Source organism: Lissotriton vulgaris, chromosome 7 (genome assembly GCF_964263255.1).
Source record: "Lissotriton vulgaris chromosome 7, aLisVul1.2, whole genome shotgun sequence".
Lineage (NCBI taxonomy): Eukaryota > Metazoa > Chordata > Amphibia > Caudata > Salamandridae > Lissotriton > Lissotriton vulgaris.
Window position 1 is genome coordinate 1742671179 of NC_141695.1, and position 13195 is coordinate 1742684373.

The window sequence follows — 13195 nt, forward strand, 5'->3', positions numbered from 1 at the left end:
ACCAAGACGACAAACACCCAATCGATAGAACCATAGTTATGAGTTTTTAAAGACTCAAGTGTAAATTAGCACCTAAAAGCAGAAAGCGCCAACTACGGCTATCTCATCTCACTCGATCAGGTCAAAGTCAAAGGTTTAGGCCGACCGTGAAGGAGTGCGGATCGGATACAGTCTCAGATTAGCCCAGCTGAAGTTTTACCTTCTCAAATGTTGTGCCAAGAGTCATGTTTGCATGGGAGAGGGTCAGGGGGGAGTAAGGATAGCATCATGGGTGGTGGCTGACATGGCTACATTTTGGTGAGAGCGGCTCTGAGAGGATCTGAGAGGCACAACTTGAGGATCAAGAACTCGCTGTAGTGGGTCCAGAAGCTGAAGAGGAGTAAGTATGGGTAAATTTTGTGGATCTGCGGTCCGCGATTTGCGCGAAATTGCAAAAAATGCTTTTCCTACACTGCAGCTGCGTAAAGGGCCAGAAGATTTGTCTCCACTGGCCATGTGTGCCTGTAACTTTTCCACCACGCCAAAAGGCGCCGAGGTCCCTTGAGTGACCTGTCCATCATAGTTGGGAAAGGGCGGGAAGACATTTGATACCGCTAGTCTGTGGTGCGGGGCTTCTATGCGTGTCAACATGCCTCGTTTTTAAAGGGTCAGAGAGTGAGCAGGACAGCAGGTGAGGAGAAAGCAGCCTCCTGGTCACAGGAACAGGGATTGCGCTCGAGAAACTCAGGGATGCAAAGACCTCCCTCAGGTATTACAGATAATTTTCTACGGCAGATATGGGGTTAAAACAGACTTGCCCAGCCTCGACCGTGCTCACTAATGTTTTGGGCTGATTAAATCGTTACTGAATTTGAGCTTCAACTCAGGCACCTGCTTTATTTATATCTGTAAGTGCTTCCTGTTGAGGTTTAATTTTTGGCCCACAGGAAGCACTTCCAAAGTTAAGGCAGGTGCCCAAGTTGAAGCTAACTTTGTAACCATTTCAGAATGGCGCCAGCAAGCACTCTGGCAGCTTGCCGGCGCCATTCTAAAATGGTTACAAAGTTAGCTTCAACTCGAGCACCTGCCTTAACTGTGCTTCCTGTGGGCCCAAAAATAAATCTGCCCGCTCGCGAATTCACAACTTTTTCAGCAATTTCGTGAGATTCGCGGATCGCGAAATTGCAGAAAATTCGCAAATTTCGCGAGTGGAGCAGATTTTGCGCCCATCCTTAATCAGAAGGCCAGCAGACAAGGCCTTTGAGTCACTCTAGAGTCCTAGATTCAAGATGAAGTTGCAGGTCTACTTTCCAGGAAAGAGGGTGGTAGGCAGCAGTACAGCACGGCAGGGCAGCAATTCCTTTAGACTAGCGGTCCTGCAGAGTGGCAGTCCATATAGCAGCACAGCAGTCCTTCTACCTGGCAGTTATCTTCAGGTCCAGAAGTGTACTGAAGATCTGGTCTTCTTATGTATACATTGTTAGAAATTGGGGTCTCCAGTTGACAGAGGTATACACCCTGTTCAAGCAAGGACTATAATACTAATAATACTAACCAGGGTAAGTTAGATAAACACTAGAGGATAACCTGTGCTCAACATCTGGTAGCTAGGCCTAGAACAGTCAGCTCATCGTACGAGGCAATGTGTAAAGTATTTGTGCAAAACAAACATACACAGTACCACAATGAAAAAAACGACACAAAAAACTCCACACAGGTTTGGAAAAATAGATTAAATGTTTATGAATAAAAGTAAACTAAAATGACAAAAGTCAAATATGTAGAACCGAAATTAGGAATTTTTAAAGAATAAACCAAAAAGTGCTGCTTAGAAGTCAATAGTGCTTAGGGGTTACTTGAGGTTCGGATGGGCCAAGGTAAATCCAAAATTGAGGCCGGCCACAATGAAGAGAAGGATGGCCACAGGACTTACGCAAGCCCCAACAAAAAAGTACTTTGAATGGAGCTAGCGTTATCGTCATAAAGTTTTGCAGAAAACTGGTTGGACAAGACAACATGAGTATGCAACTACAAAAAGGAGAACAGAACCAGTCAGGGTCCCCAAACTAATAACAGGTTTGAAACGAGTTAGCAGAAATATTTGGGGAGAGCCTTATCAGAATCATATCAGTTTAGAGGGCATTGACAATGAACTGGCAAAACCAATACAACTAAAACAGCTTTGGAAACCTCGAGAGACTTTTTCAGCAACAGGTTCACTGGGTAGAGAACCACAGTGATGATAATCTCTGCATTATGTAAAATATGTTGATTGGTATATGAGCACTATTAAGTTTTGCTTAATTGTTTATGCACAAATTATAGATAAATGTTGAGAAATTGTATTTGTTGCACAATCACAGCTTAGTTTTTAAAAACTGTGCATGGTGGAGTAGATTTAAGTGTACAAAAATTGTTTGAATGTTTTTCTTAGGACATGTACAACTGTATATAAGAATTGTGTAATTGCTAATGAAACAATTGTGAATAAATACACACAATTAATTTACTTGAACTTCACCAACAACTGGTGATGGTTTATTAAGTTCAGCTAGACTCCGGTGTGAGAAGTTGGCCTGATATGTAGTGTTTCCAATTCTGGAACCACTGGGTATCAGTCCAAACAAACCCCAAAGGTGTCAGGTTGTAAGTCAACCTTGTTAGACAAGCTATCCTAGTGGTAGCATGGACTAAGCAGCCTTAAAGGCTTAACTTAAGAGGTCGTGTTAAGCGAGCTGTTTTACCACATACAATCCTGTAATCAAATGAAAGGACACCACACAAGTATATATTGTAAAAATATATGTATTTATTTCTAAATTACTCCCCAGTACTCTTTATGAGGAAAGGGGCACAAGCGTTAAATCAAAAGCACAGTAAAACATATAAAGTTGCACAATTATGGATGAGGGCGGGTGGCCACTCAAACCATATACTAAAAAAAGTGGTATAAGGAACACTTATCGAACAATGGTTAGGCCTAGGGCCTAGAGATTCGCTGGGAGCAGTCAGGACTAGCAATGCTGAAGTCGGGAGTAGCCCACAGGAGACGGGTGCAGCACGGAAAGTGCGGCTCGCACCAATGCAAAGTCAATGGTGCGTAAAAGTTGGATAAAGTGAATTAAATGATACTTCCGCTGAACCTAGAGGAACAAAACTTTAGACACAGACCCTAGAGGTGTGTACCAGTGTAAGAACACCGGCGTTGCAAAGTTACCTCACCCACAGGCCGTGGGTGCACAGGGTCGAAGTGGCGTCGGGTTCTGACACGCAGGTTCTTGGCGCTTGAAGCTGAAGATGCTGCAGGCGCTGTGAAGGAGAAGTGTCCGGTGGATCCAAGGGTGGATCTGAAGTGGTGAAGACCTGAAAGCAGAGGGGACAATGTTCAAAGTCACTGACCAGTGACCACCGTGGAACCAGATTGGAACCAGGCAAAGTCGGGTGCAAACAGGTGATCAGGGGTTGCTTCTCTCTGCAGCTGCGTGGACACGAAGAGGTCAAGGACGCCCAGGAGTCGATCACGAGCTGACCCTCGAAGGCTCTAGCTGATGGCGGTATCGGCAACTCGATTGAAGCAAACAAGCCTTGGCTAATGCAAGCCACGGGGAAAGTGAAAAAGGCTTATTACTCGGACCAGCAAGGTCAGAGCGGGTACTCCTTTCTACAGGAGCGAGGGCAGGTCTGGAGCAACCAGACCCACAGTGTAAATCGTAGGATTCGTTGCCAAGATGGCCGCAGACAACGTGACAAGCGGCCGGGATGGCGAGTCGAGTGGCACAAAACAAAAGGGCCCCACGCAGATCGTGGAGATGCTGGAGGGCTGATCTTTGGTGCAAATGCTGCTCGGTTGTGGGGCTTCTCAAACCCCAAAGCACAGAGCACAGAGTCGAGGGTGCCTCGGGTGCTGCGCAGTCAGCGTCTCGGGGGTCTTTCAAGATGGCCGCTCCCACGTCTCTCGGTGCCTCCACGGGTCCCTTCTTTGCAGGGACTGTGGATCGGGTTGTGAGAAGTCTGGGAAGCTGGGTCTTGTCAGGCTCTGCACTCGGGCTCCGGCGGGAGGCGGCGGCAAAGCAGACGTCGAGGTGCTGGGTGATGCCTGTGTTCACAGGGTGGCCCCTCCTAGGCCACAAGGGAGATGGTCTTCAGTCTTCTATTCATCAGAAAGTCGAAGTCCAGTCGTCTTCTTAGTTTAAAGTTGATTTCAGGATGATCTGAGTTGCATTGGCACTGCTCCCCCTCTTATTCGAATCTGAGGGGTGGATCTCCTGCTAGGTCCCTCCCCTATGGGTGGGACCAGGAAGGGGGGTGGTTACACCCCCTTTCCTTTGTCCAGGTCTCACTGGAGCTGGGGCTGGGCTGCCCCAGAACCGGTTTGACCGGATTATGCAAGGGGAAGCCTTGTGCTCCCCAGGCACTGTCTGGTTTCATTCAAACCTCCCTGCTACAATCCACTATCTCCTGTCTGGGGTGGTGTCACACCTCCCTGTGACAGGAAATCCTTTGTCCAGGCCTCCTCTGCTGAGGTTCGGTCAGCAGCAGGAGGTCAGACATGTGTCTGTGGCAGAAGCATCCATTTTGTGGATCTGAGGCTCTTTTAAAAATCAACCGCGTTTTAGCAAAAGTAACATGTCGTCCCCTCTAGAGGGGTGGAATGCTACCCCCGTCGCCAGGACTGGCGAGGGGGTAGTATTCCAAATCGTATGACACCTTACACGACATGTTTTGATAAAGCCAAACCAAAGTTGACATATAACCGAGGGGATTATTATGCACTTAATAGTATATGGTTTGGCATTATCCCGGAACAGCTAAGGGAATTGGTCCCGACAGCTGCAGACAGGCTCAGCTCATGCTAGAGCACCATCTCAGATTAAACCACGCACTCTGCCTTCAGGATAGTTAAGGCCTGCCATAGGAGTGGCTCACAGGTTTATATGTGTCCAGATAGGTTTAGATATAGGCATACTATATCTAAGCAAGGGGTGATTACACCACCTTGCCCCAGCTGAGTGATCAGCCAGTTGTGTCAATTTTAGATAGCCAGCCAGGGGTGGCAAAAGATATGCTGCAGCCCCTGGTAGGCCTTGGATGCACCTATGCCCTGGGCACCTATAGTGCTCTGTACAGGGGCTGATAAGGTGACCCAAGCCAATCTAGTTATGCACCTAGGGTACATGGAATCCATTTTACAGAGAGAGCAGATAGCCTGGGGCCCTGATTAGCAGGGAACCAGGCCAACTAAGTCGAAAACCAGCTAAACACAAGGCAAAAAATCTGGGGTAACCATAGTCAGGTAGCCACCTTCCTACATAACCCCCCCCCCCCCCCAAACGAAAGGAGATAAGGCTATCCTTGGCCAGGTAAGCCTTTATTGCCTGAGTGGCCATATAAGGAAGTACCTGCACTAGCATGGGTACCCCCTGTCTCATGGTCCACTAAGCAGTCCCTCACCCTAGGGGTATTAGAGGGTCTCCACCATAGGGAATCACTACCTTGGGTGTGTTTATGCAAAGTTAAAGGCTGGTTTGGATATGGAGTACTGAAGTGAGGCTCCACTATTTTTGGGCTCAACTTCCTCCAATTATCTTCCACCATGTGTGCCTTTCTTTCTTCAACTGAGTTGCACTGAGCTCTCAGGGTCAACCTCTGGCTACCTTAAGCTGGAGGCTGGGTCCCTCTGTTTGGCTTGCTGGAGGGACAGTTCAGGTTTGGGCCCTTTGGGTCCCAGGTTTGGCTGTGCCCAACAGAATCCATCTGTGGGAGGTCCCTAACTGTTTTTAAGGGGGCTCCCTCAGGAGTTTTTAAAGTTTTCACCTTACTAGGCCTACTAGTTTTGGTGCCCCTAATCTGTTGATGGGGGTGCTTTATTTGACAGGGGGCCCTCTGGGTCTCACTGTCCTTCTTGTCCTCTGCAGCCCTGGGCTGACTAAGGCAAGGTAGAGAGGGGCAGGTTACCTGCTCCAGACTGGATCCCACCTGAGAAGGGTCCACTGCCATCAGAGGCTCTGTCAGGCCAGGCCTAACAACCTCTGGGGCAGTTCCTTCATCAGGGGTAAGATCAGTTCCCTGAGGAGGCTGATCCTGTCCTAATGTCAGGTGAGGGGGAGATTTATCTTCCTCCTCCATGCTCTCAGTTTGGGTGGAGTGATCCATCATTTCAGGCTTCACAACAACCGTATCTGTTTGAGTTTGGGCTGTGGCCATCACAGCCCCACCAACCTTTTCAGGAGGAGACTCAGTTTGGGTTTCTGCTGTTATCATAACAGCTTTGCTATTCTGTTTTGGAAGAGCTTCTGTTAAAGATGGGGCAGAGAGTTGCTCAGCCCTACCAACCTTTTCAGGAAGGACATCTTGGATTGGGGCTATAGCCAGTACAGCCCCACTAACCTTTCCATTGGAATTTACCATTCTAGAATGGTTTCCCTGTTCAACCTCAGCCCAGGCTGAGATTTCCAAATCATTACCCAGTAGACAGGCTACAGGCAAGTTTGGTGACACTGCCACTCTCTTTGGGCCAATGACACCTCCCCAGCTGAGACTTACTACTGCCATGGGATGATTTGTTTGGATGCCATCAATGTTTGTTACCTGGTATGTGGCACCTGGTAAAAGTTGCTTAGAGGGGACTATACAGTCAGCCACCATGGTGATGCTAGCCCCTGTGTCTCTAAAAGCTTCAACTTTCAAACCATTGATGATAGGTTCTTGTCTATATTTGCTCAAGGTATTTGGGCAAACAGAGAAGTTGGCAAACCCCATGCCAGTCTCATAGACAAGATCATTTGGGGATGGGGACCTGGATAGGCCAGGGTCCTCCTGGGCTCCAAAAGTAAACCCACCCAGATTCCTGGGTGTGCTCCCACTTCCTGGGGTATTACTGCTGACAGTAACAGGAGGTGTTGGAGCTGGCTTTGGAGGTATGTTTTCTTTATTGCCATTCTTGGGACAACAGCTGTCTGTTTTGTAATGCCCCACCTGTTTACAGGCATGACAATAAGGCTTTTTCTCTGTGGATGAAGTGTCTTGGGACCCACCCCCATTCTTGGAGTTTTGGGGCCCTGGGGAAGTCTTTTCTTTACTTTTAACCCCACCCTTATCTTGAGGCTTGGTAGACTCCTTCTTCTGGTTATTGTCCTGATTCTTAGGCCTAATCCTGGTTCTGACCCACTTATCTGCCCTCTTTCCCAATTCTTGGGGAGAGGTCAAATCTGAGTCCACCAGGTGCTGGTGTAAGAGCTGGTTCTGACAATTACTTAGGATCTGCTCCCTCATAATCAAATTATAAAATCCTGTGAAGTCATGTACTTTGCTGCCATTTAGCCAACCCTCCAGAGCCTTAGTTGCACAGTCAACAAAATCAGTCCAGTCCTGAGTCTGTGTCTTCTGGGTATCTCTGAACTTTAACCTGTACTGTTCAGTGGTTAAGCCAAACCCATCTATCAGAACACTCTTCAGGACTTTGTAATTGCTGGCATCCTCATGTCTGACAGTGAGGAGCCTATCTCTCCCTTTCTCTGAAAAGGAGTACCATAAGATTGCTGGCCACTGTTCCTCAGGAACCTGCTGTACCATGCAGGCTCTCTCCAGAGCAGTCATCCATTTGTGGATGTCATCCCCTTCCTGGTAGGGGGGTACAATCTTTGTCAGGTTTCTACTATCATAGGACCTGGGTTTCTCTTTAGGAATTTTGCTGCCACCAGTGGCATCTAAGCCACTTAATTTCTGTTCCCTTGCCAAGGTAAGTTTAGCTTGAGCCAAGGTAAGTTTAGCTTGAGCCAGAGCTACCTCCTCCCTCTCTATCTGGAGTTGGACAGCCCTCATTCTGGCCCTATGCTCTTTCCTCTGGGAGGGAGTCATCCCTCTTTGAGATTCTCTTGAGGCACTAGAAAGATGAGAGTCCCTTGATTGAGATCTCACCCTCCTGTTACCTGGGAGAATTTGGTTATGAGATCTGGAGTGGTGCTGGCCCTCTCCATTCTCGTGTAGGTCCAGGTTGGCCTGGTTAAGCCTGGCAACCTGTACCTGGTTTCCCCTCTGATCCTGATCTTCAGGCTCTTCTAAATCTGAGCCTTCCTCTTCCTCTTCCTCCTCCTCTACTTCATCTTCAGGAAGATCCTCATTCTCAGGGGAGTGTATCCCTTCACCTGTTTCTAAGGGAGCCTGACTCACCTTATCTAAGTCATCCTTTTCTAGGATAGCTATTAGGGAAGGAATGGTAGGGCCTCTGCCCCTTTTTAGCCCCCTGGCTGTGCACAAGGCACTCAGGTCTTTGTGGCTAAGGTTGTCATATCTGGATGTTGTCCCTATAGGATCAACTATTACAGGAGCAGAGCCTGAGGCTCTACCTGTATCAGACATGACTGCTAGTGAGGTGTAAGTGATGCACTTACCTACACTAAGTGGTTTCCTACTGTACCTTGCTAGTGAGTTGTAGTCAGGGTGTGCTAATCCCTTTAATCTACAACTACTAAGTTCAGTAGAACTTAATATGCTAGCTAAGCTTTTGATTTATATGTACCTAGAGGCACTTGATGTGATCTTTCAATTTGATAAAGATTGCAATGGTAAAACAAACAGCAAGCTCAAATCCGCACCGCTGCACACCAATGTGAGAAGTTGGCCTGATATGTAGTGTTTCCAATTCTGGAACCACTGGGTATCAGTCCAAACAAACCCCAAAGGTGTCAGGTTGTAAGTCAACCTTGTTAGACAAGCTATCCTAGTGGTAGCATGGACTAAGGAGCCTTAAAGGCTTAACTTAAGAGGTCGTGTTAAGCGAGCTGTTTTACCACATACAATCCTGTAATCAAATGAAAGGACACCACACAAGTATATATTGTAAAAATATATGTATTTATTTCTAAATTACTCCCCAGTACTCTTTATGAGGAAAGGGGCACAAGCGTTAAATCAAAAGCACAGTAAAACATATAAAGTTGCACAATTATGGATGAGGGCGGGTGGCCACTCAAACCATATACTAAAAAAAGTGGTATAAGGAACCCTTATCGAACAATGGTTAGGCCTAGGGCCTAGAGATTCGCTGGGAGCAGTCAGGACTAGCAATGCTGAAGTCGGGAGTAGCCCACAGGAGACGGGTGCAGCACGGAAAGTGCGGCTCGCACCAATGCAAAGTCAATGGTGCGTAAAAGTTGGATAAAGTGAATTAAATGATACTTCCGCTGAACCTAGAGGAACAAAACTTTAGACACAGACCCTAGAGGTGTGTACCAGTGTAAGAACACCGGCGTTGCAAAGTTACCTCACCCACAGGCCGTGGGTGCACAGGGTCGAAGTGGCGTCGGGTTCTGACACGCAGGTTCTTGGCGCTTGAAGCTGAAGATGCTGCAGGCGCTGTGAAGGAGAAGTGTCCGGTGGATCCAAGGGTGGATCTGAAGTGGTGAAGACCTGAAAGCAGAGGGGACAATGTTCAAAGTCACTGACCAGTGACCACCGTGGAACCAGATTGGAACCAGGCAAAGTCGGGTGCAAACAGGTGATCAGGGGTTGCTTCTCTCTGCAGCTGCGTGGACACGAAGAGGTCAAGGACGCCCAGGAGTCGATCACGAGCTGACCCTCGAAGGCTCTAGCTGATGGCGGTATCGGCAACTCGATTGAAGCAAACAAGCCTTGGCTAATGCAAGCCACGGGGAAAGTGAAAAAGGCTTATTACTCGGACCAGCAAGGTCAGAGGGGGTACTCCTTTCTACAGGAGCGAGGGCAGGTCTGGAGCAACCAGACCCACAGTGTAAATGGTAGGATTCGTTGCCAAGATGGCCGCTGACCACGTGACAAGCGGCCGGGATGGCGAGTCGAGTGGCACAAAACAAAAGGGCCCCACGCAGATCGTGAAGATGCTGGAGGGCTGATTTTTGGTGCAAATGCTGCTCGGTTGTGGGGCTTCTCAAACCCCAAAGCACAGAGTCGAGGGTGCCTCGGGTGCTGCGCAGTCAGCATCTCGGGGGTCTTTCAAGATGGCCGCTCCCACGTCTCTCAGTGCCTCCACGGGTCCCTTCTTTGCAGGGACTGTGGATCGGGTTGTGAGAAGTCTGGGAAGCTGGGTCTTGTCAGGCTCTGCACTCGGGCTCTGGCGGGAGGCGGCGGCAAAGCAGACGTTGAGGTGCTGGGTGATGCCTGTGTTCACAGGGTGGCCCCTCCTAGGCCACAAGGGAGATGGTCTTCAGTCTTCTATTCATCAGAAAGTCGAAGTCCAGTCGTCTTCTTAGTTTAAAGTTGATTTCAGGATGATCTGAGTTGCATTGGCACTGCTCCCCCTCTTATTCGAATCTGAGGGGTGGATCTCCTGCTAGGTCCCTCCCCTATGGGTGGGACCAGGAAGGGGGGTGGTTACACCCCCTTTCCTTTGTCCAGGTCTCACTGGAGCTGGGGCTGGGCTGCCCCAGAACCGGTTTGACCGGATTATGCAAGGGGAAGCCTTGTGCTCCCCAGGCACTGTCTGGTTTCATTCAAACCTCCCTGCTACAATCCACTATCTCCTGTCTGGGGTGGTGTCACACCTCCCTGTGACAGGAAATCCTTTGTCCAGGCCTCCTCTGCTGAGGTTCGGTCAGCAGCAGGAGGTCAGACATGTGTCTGTGGCAGAAGCATCCATTTTGTGGATCTGAGGCTCTTTTAAAAATCAACCGCGTTTTAGCAAAAGTAACATGTCGTCCCCTCTAGAGGGGTGGAATGCTACCCCCGTCACCAACACTGGCGAGGGGGTAGTATTCCAAATCGTATGACACCTTACACGACATGTTTTGATAAAGCCAAACCAAAGTTGACATATAACCGCGAGGATTATAATGCACTTAATAGTATATGGTTTGGCATTATCCCGGAACAGCTAAGGGAATTGGTCCCGACAGCTGCAGACAGGCTCAGCTCATGCTAGAGCACCATCTCACATTAAACCACGCACTCTGCCTTCAGGATTGTTAAGGCCTCCATAGGAGTGGCTCACAGGTTTATATGTGTCCAGATAGGTTTAGATATAGGCATACTATATCTAAGCAAGGGGTGATTACACCACCTTGCCCCAGCTGAGTGATCAGCCAGTTGTGTCAATTTTAGATAGCCAGCCAGGGGTGGCAAAAGATATGCTGCAGCCCCTGGTAGGCCTTGGATGCACCTATGCCCTGGGCACCTATAGTGCTCTGTACAGGGGCTGATAAGGTGACCCAAGCCAATCTAGTTATGCACCTAGGGTACATGGAATCCATTTTACAGAGAGAGCAGATAGCCTGGGGCCCTGATTAGCAGGGAACCAGGCCAACTAAGTCGAAAACCAGCTAAACACAAGGCAAAAAATCTGGGGTAACCATAGTCAGGTAGCCACCTTCCTACATCCGGTTATATATAAATTTTAAAAAAGCCCATTCTAGCTTTACAATAAGGGTCCAACCCTCTAATACGTAACTTTCTAATAGTGCCATTTTCAGAACTGCAATTTAAAATCTGACTTCACCATAAGTTAGGATTTTAAATTGATATTCTGAAGACGCCAAACAGGAACAGCTTATCTCTTCTCATTTGAAAATTATCCTTATGAAATGCAATAATTAGCGGTGAACTCCGCTCTGCCAGTGGAGGTTGCAGAGTTTTTCTCACTCTGTGCTCTGCTTGGAGCACCGAGTTTTGCAGAAACTCTGCAACCTTGGTGTAACAGAGTTAACCAGTGCCCATCAGGAGAGACATATAAAAATGTAATTAAATTTGTAGCTTCCACCTTATTTGCTTGTTGTGTGAACAGGGTTTGTTTCAGGACTCTTTCAATGACTGATGTGGATCGTGTGTCAGCTTACTTCTCCCTTCGTGACATCCTGACCCTCCTTGACCTACCCTACCCACCTGAATTCAGCTCTGCTGCCTTCTGGGCTCGGCAGTCCGCTCGGTCGGCACACAGTACACACTGGCTGCTCCACTCACAGGACGGGCCTTCTTCAGCACCGGACTGCGGTGAGCAGGGGATCTGCGAGCGACGAGGGGGATCTCATTGAAGCCTGTGACCCATGGATGGGCTTTGTGAGAAAAAAATTCATGCTCAGCCTCCAGCTGAACCACAGTGAGCTAGGCCTGTGGGGGAGGCAGTGGTTACATGGGTTTAAGAAGTGCTTGGCTATGAGTGATGAGATGTGTCGGCACCAATTAACTTTTAAAAGCTAAATGCCAACTCCAGTTTCGCTTTCAACACAAACCTCCGCAATTCCACCATTTCACGGAGCTCCACAGAATTCAACAGAGTTTTTGTGCAACTTCGCAGAGTTACGCAAAGTTCAACTCCGCAAGTTGTTGCCCACCCATAGTATTAAGGCAACTCCAATGTTATCCTACGGGAGAAATAGGCCTTGCAGTAGTGAAAAACACATTTCTGAGTTTTTCACTATCAGAATATGTATGCACCCCGCCCTCTGGGCTGTCCACGGCCTTTCATAGGGGTGAAATCTATGTATTAAAAAGGAAGGTGTGGACCTGGCAAAAGGTTTACTCAAAATAGCAGTTTGAACTGCACATAAAGGCTTTGCAATGGCAGCCTTAAGAAATTATTAAAGTGCTGCTTAAGTGGGTGGCACAATCAGTGCTGCCTGTCCATTAATAACATATCATGTACAGGCCCTAGGCACATTTAGTGCCACGTTACAGTGTGCTTACGAGTAAATAAAATATGTCATTTGGGTCTAAGTCAATGTTACCATGTTTTAGGGACAGAGCACAAACATTTTAGCACTGGTTGGGAAAGGAAAGTGTGCAGGGTCCTAAGGCCAACAAAAACAGAGGTTAACTAAAGCCAAAAACAGTTTACACGTTCTCACGCTTTCACGACAAATGGACCCACACATTGGCATATTCCCACTGCCCTTATAAAGGTACAGCTAAAAACAGGATTAATTGCGTATGCAATCTTTGTGCATTAGTATAACATCTCGATTGGCTAAACGATAAGACATACTCAGAATTTAAGTCATAAAATGCTATTGAAGAAGTCATTAATTGCAAGAACCTATAACTTGCATATGCTGATGCAACAAATCTTGAGGACACAGGATTGATCAGGAAGCCCTTCTGTGTTATTGTGTCTCCATTACTCAGACTCAGCAGCCATATACATAATTTACACCTTCTTTTCTCAGATGTGGAGGCCATTCCTAACCTTCTCAGCCTTCTGTGACACACTTCCCTCAGACACCAACATCCTGATGGGGCAATCCTAAAACTC

The 13195-nt window shown here is 47.8% G+C and overlaps 1 protein-coding gene across 2 annotated transcripts in view; it reads right to left on the reverse strand.

Moving 5' to 3' along the window:
• The window catches only part of LOC147706551 (alpha-2-macroglobulin-like), a 150397-nt gene that overhangs the window by 67206 nt on the left and 69996 nt on the right, over positions 1-13195 (reverse strand). The window lies entirely within an intron of this gene.